Source organism: Chinchilla lanigera, unplaced genomic scaffold (genome assembly GCF_000276665.1).
Source record: "Chinchilla lanigera isolate Chin_1 unplaced genomic scaffold, ChiLan1.0 scaffold00036, whole genome shotgun sequence".
NCBI classification, from domain to species: domain Eukaryota; kingdom Metazoa; phylum Chordata; class Mammalia; order Rodentia; family Chinchillidae; genus Chinchilla; species Chinchilla lanigera.
In genome coordinates this window covers 3,806,718-3,812,334 of record NW_004955437.1, presented here as the reverse complement: position 1 = coordinate 3,812,334, position 5,617 = coordinate 3,806,718, and the positions used below count along the sequence as shown (strand labels likewise).

General features: G+C 47.1%; 1 protein-coding gene across 1 annotated transcript in view; it reads left to right on the top strand.

The window, feature by feature from the left end:
* Positions 1 to 515: 515 nt before the first annotated feature.
* The window catches only part of Slc26a8 (solute carrier family 26 (anion exchanger), member 8), a gene marked incomplete in the record, with an annotated part of 70,536 nt that continues 65,434 nt past the window's right edge, over positions 516 to 5,617 (top strand). Inside the window, 1 exon segment of the mRNA XM_013516889.1 lies at positions 516 to 748.

Here is a 5,617-nt window from a genome sequence, read left to right as displayed (position 1 = left end):
TCCTCCCGCCTCAGCCTCCCACGTGCTGGGATTACAGGCGTGCGCCACCACGCCCAGCTAAAATTTTTTTTAAAAAGAATGCATCTTTAGTCTGCAGATGTAGTTTAAGCAGCATGTTTGCGTAGCATGGGTGAGGAGGCCCTGCACCCAAGTGCTTATAATTCAGCAAAGTCTCTGCCCTGTCTCCCTTTGAGAAGCATTTTAAAAACCATACATATCCCTAAGGGTTTGAAACTGACTCCTACCCTGAAGAACCATTCAGTGAAAAGGATTCTAAGAATCTCATTCATGCCTGTCGGAGTGTGAACAAGATAGGACTTAGGCGAGTCAATTGGCCTATCCTAGACCTCAGTTCTGCTCTGCATTCGCACCTCACAGTGTCCTCCGTAATAGCTGCGCTAGATAATAAACGTAAGCGAGCGAGGCGTCTAAGTCCATAAATACACCCGCTGTTAGCAACTGTGCCTACGCTAAGCGCGTCACAATGAGCGGAACTGGACCCTACCTTAGGTACCGAGGGGCTCCCCTCCCTCGCTGCACATTCCTCCCCGCCCATCTGGAACGCCCGCGGGTTCACCGGCAACAGTTCGGAACCGCCGGCTTCGGTGAGGTCCGCGGCGCCGCCGGCCAGGCCGGAGCAGTGTGCGACCCCAGCGCCCGCACTCCCGCCCTCGCCGGGGACCTGCTGAGCCGCTGCGGCTGCTGGGGACGCCGGGAGTCCAGGCTGCAGACAGAGCGGATGGCCGAGGTGGGTGCCAGGGAGGGCACTGTTCGTGGTCCGTCACCCGCAGGACCAGCCACTCGGTCAATATTTATGCATTGAATGAATGAATGAATGACCGTCGTTCCTGGGAGGTTAGCTCTATATTTGAAAGGCCGTGTGGGCTGGGCGTGGTGGCGCACACCTGTAATCCCAGCACTCGGGAGGCTGAGGCAGGAGGATTGTTGCCAGTTCGAGACCGTCCTGGGCTACAAAGTGAGCTCAAGGCCAGCCTGAACTGCATAGCGAGACCCTGTCTCAAAAAGACCAAAAAGGGGCTGGGGATTTAGCTCAGGGGCAAGCATGAGGTGGTGAGTTCGATTCCGGTACCGGGAAAAAAAAAGAAAGGCCATGTGGAATGGCAATGACTAGAAAGCTAAATCCTTCCAAATTCGCTTGTGTTTGTTGTAAGAGGCTCCTGAATCAGATCCTCCTCAGACTTCGATCCTTGATGCTGTGGCTCGCTTTGTTCCCTCTGACTGAACTCCCCATACCCCTTGCCTGCCTCTCCTCCCGTCAAGCCCTGTTTATGCTCGTTATCCCTCTGTAAAGCTGTCTCCAACTCCCCATCCCAGCCATGAGTATCTCGCCCACACACCCACTTGTTATCACACACGCTGTGTCACATTAAGGGGAGTTTCCAATGTTTGTGGCTTAAAAACTGTCACAAAATTCATCCCCAGCCACTAGCCACAGTGACTCGAAGGGTACTAAAAGTGATGCTCTTTGCTTATGCTTTTTGTAAATTCCCAATACACTGACCATTAAAAAAACAGCAACATGGGGCTGGGGATTTAGCTCAGCGGCACAGCACCTGCCTGGCAAGCGCAAGGTCGTGAGTTCAATTCCCGGGGCCAGAAAAAACAACAACAACAAAAAACAGGGCCTGGGATATAGCCCAGCGGCACAAGCGCCTGCATGGCAAGGGCAAGGTGCTGAGTTTGATTCTCAGTACCAACAAATTAAAAAATTTTTAAAAAAATAAAATAAACCTAGAGAGTAACAGGTAAAGGGTTGTCTCCAATTGCTTTCCCCTGGTTATAGAGAATATATGAAAAACGACGATGTGAGGGAAAAATATTCTTGGGATTTAAGTAATTTTTAGAGTTTCACATCTATTGGGGTCATAGTCAGGAAACTGGGTTATTTGTTTATTTATTTGCACCTAAAATGCTCTGGACACAGATTCTGTAAGTGAATTGATGAGTGGATGGGTGGTGGATGGATGGTAAGGGTAGCAGCGAGGTCCAAAGTACTTGTATTTTAACAGTGCGCCCGTCTTAGCACTGAAAGGCCAGCAATTGTTGATCCAGGAATTATTGCCCGGTGTGGCCAGCACTGTCGTATTTTGTTTTTTCCAGGAGAAGTCATAATTCTACGGAATTGTGTGGAATCTTCTGACTTTTAAATGTTGATTACATACTTTTAAAAACATAGTATACATCTGACAAAATACAACTGAAGGTAATCGGCTTAGTTTACAGGGGGTCCTCCTTCTCTAACTTGCTGGGCTACTCTCAGGGTTTCTGATTTAGTAGTTCTGGAGAAGCGAGGACTCCTTCAGGTCATTACATCGTATCTAGAAGGGTCCAGATACTTAGCAGCTGCTAAGAAATCAAGAAAGGCATACAGTGCTGGAGAAATTCCACATAAGGCAAATAGATAAATACATACATACATAAATCGGGAAAGCATGGCTTTGCCCATGTTGCTTTAGCTAGACATTTGCTTTTTTCTTTGTTTTTTTTTTCTTTTTTGGTACTGCGAATCGAACTCAGGACCTTGCACTTGCCAGGCCAGACATTTGATGCATCCTTCAGTTAGACATTTGATGCATCCTTCAAAACACCCTTCCTTGCCCCCTCCTCCCCATCCTCACTGTGGCCCCACATTTTTATGACTTGTAACCCCTCCCCTAGGCTAGTGTAGCCCCAGTGGTCTTTGGTGGGTCTTTTTGCCCAGTAAAGCTTTCTGTGATGATGGAGATGTTTTAAATCTGTGCTGCCCAGGAGGAAACCACTAGCCGCATGTGGCTTTGAGCCCTAGAAATGTAGCTCGTGAGACTAAGGGACGGGACATTTTATTTTAATTAAGCCAAATTCAAATCGCCACGTGTAGCCTGTGGCTTGGTTAGCACACTGGATGACACAGCTCTAGACCACGTCCCTGGCACAGTTCATCTGCTTGAAGCACATTTCCATGACCAGTCCTACGCCTGCTCAAAGAATTTAAATAGCTACAAAGGCCCTGCATTCAGCTGGCTCAACCCAGCATTCAAAACTTTCTGGGAATGGGTTTCAACCTACTTTTTTTTAATCTTAGCATCGACCTTAGTGCCAGCGATACAGCTCAGTGGCACAGGCATCTGCCCGGCAAGCGCAAGGTCCTGAGTTCGGTTCCCGGTACAACAAACAAACAAGAAAACATTGACTTTACTCAGAATTCTTGTATGAGTTGCCTTATATTACCTCTAACTGGGGTCGGGCGTGGTGGCGCACGCCTGTCATCCCAGCACTCCGGGAGGCTGAGGCAGGAGGATCGTTGCAAGTTTGAGACCAGCCTGGGCTACAAAGTGAGCTCAAGGCCAGCTTGAACTGCATAGCAAGATCCTGTCTCAAAAAGACAAAAAAAAAAGCTACCTCTACCTGTATTCTATTCTCTCTCTGAAATACATGTCCCTCCTCCCCGTCCCCACCAAGATGGAGCGCAAATCCTATCTCCCCCGGGAGGCCTCTCCCGTGTCTCCGCGCCGGAGTCGGTAGGCCCACTCTGCAGGCCCAGTGGCATTAGAATGTGGCTTGTTTTGGAATCAGAAAGATTGGCTCGAATTCCGATTCCACTGTTCAATTGTTGCGTGGCTCTGAGGAAACTGGCACACACCCTCTGGCAAAGGTGGGTACGGGGCGGCAATAAGCGTTAGCTCTGGTCTTTCTCACCACTCACAGCACTATGTTTTGGTATTTTTATTCTACTAAATTGAGAGTCTTCGTTCTTTTGTATCCCGAAAGCTCCTAGCATTCCCCTTGGTGCTACACTAAGTTGAAGCAGTAGTCTGCAGTCTGAAAAAAATGAAGGCCACAAGCCCATGTGATAGAAATTTATAAAACCGTGAAAATAAAAAGCAGACACGCTCACCAAATCCTACCCTAGGGGATGGCGGCCACCTCTTGAAATACAAATCTTGTAAATGAATGGAAGACAATACAATGAGATACTCCTTTCTATAAATAAACTAGTGGGATATAATTCCTCCAAAGTATGCAATAACAGAAAATACAAGTAGCTCACTTGTGCTTCAGAAGAACTACAGGAAGCTGGGTTTGGTGGTGCAGGCCTGTAATCCTAGCACTCTGGGAGGCTGAAGCAGGAGGATGACAAGTGTGAGCCTGCCCTGGGCAATTTAGCAATTTATCCAGACCCTGTCTCAGAATAAAGAAGTAAAAAGGGCTGGGGATGTATCTCAGTGCAAAGGCCCTAGGTTCAATCCCCGGTGCCTCAAAAATAAGTAAATAAATAAATAGGAGAGAATTACAGGAACTCTAGGGAGATAGACTTATAGTTTGTGATGGGACGAGATGAGGATAGTTTTATGCTTTTGACATAAGTATCTGATACAGAGGTCGGATACCCGTTGGAGACTATTTTGTCAGATGTATACTATGTTTTTAAAAATAAGTAACAACATTTCAAAGTCAAAAGATTCCACACAGTTCGGTAGAATTATGACTTCTTCTGGGAACAGAAGAGTTCTGGCCACACTGGGCGACAGCTGCTGGAGCTAAGCAAGGTCCTGCGGCCTCTGCCCGTCGCCACCCCTCCCCCGCACGGCCGGGTGTTCACGTGCTGCGGGTTTCACGCCACCGCTGACTGCGTGCTGCTTTCAGAGCAAAATGCCAGATTCCAGACTCTCAGCTTCCCCTAGGATGGAAATTTTTACCATCTCATCGTGATTACCAGGTTAGTTAGGTTGCTGGGAATAAATATACCTCAGCGGCGGAAGTTTATTTGTAAGGTTACTCGGGGAAAGTAAGATTGGCTCAGTATCCCCATGGGTCGGGGAAGAAAAAAGAAAACTATTACTTACATTTTAACACAGTTCTACCTCTTGTATCAAAGACATGAGGCTCAGTGGAATCTTTTTCTTTTCCTGTCCAATGACTCTTTCTTTGCCTCCTTCTGAGGATTTTCCATAAATGTGATATTGCATTGTCACTAAACAAATTCATTGATCACACTGCTACACCCTTATTCAGGTGGTGCTTTTCTGCAGAATTTTGCACTATTTCCCACATTTTATACATCTCCCTAATCTCATTTGAAGTGAGGGGTTCCTCTGCCTTTTTCTCCTCCTCTTCTACAGACAAGATCTCCCCTACAACCTCTTGCTATTGGGAGATCACCCACAGTCTGGAAGAGAGAGAGAGAGAAGGGAACAAGAGAGATAGAAGGACCACTGGTTCAGCTGTGATCACATGACTTTGCCATCACAAACCACTCTATTGCAAGACATTGCTCATTTACCAAATTAAAATTTACTAGAAATGTTTGCTAAGCCAGGTATGGTGGCACACACCTGTAATCCCAGCACTTGGGAGGCTGAGGCAGGAGGATCGTTGTGAGTCTGAGGCCAGCCTAAAGTGCATAGTGAGACTGTGTCTCAAAAAGAAAAAAAAAAAAAAAAAGCAAATATTTGCTCATCTTGCAGAATACTCACAGAGTCGGGTGTGGTGGCTCATGCCTGTAATCCCAGCACTCAGGAGGCTGAAGCAGGAGGATCACTGTGAGATCGAGACCAGTTTAGGCTACATAGTGAGTTCAAGGCCAGCCTGAACTGCAGATCTTATCTCAAAAAAAAAA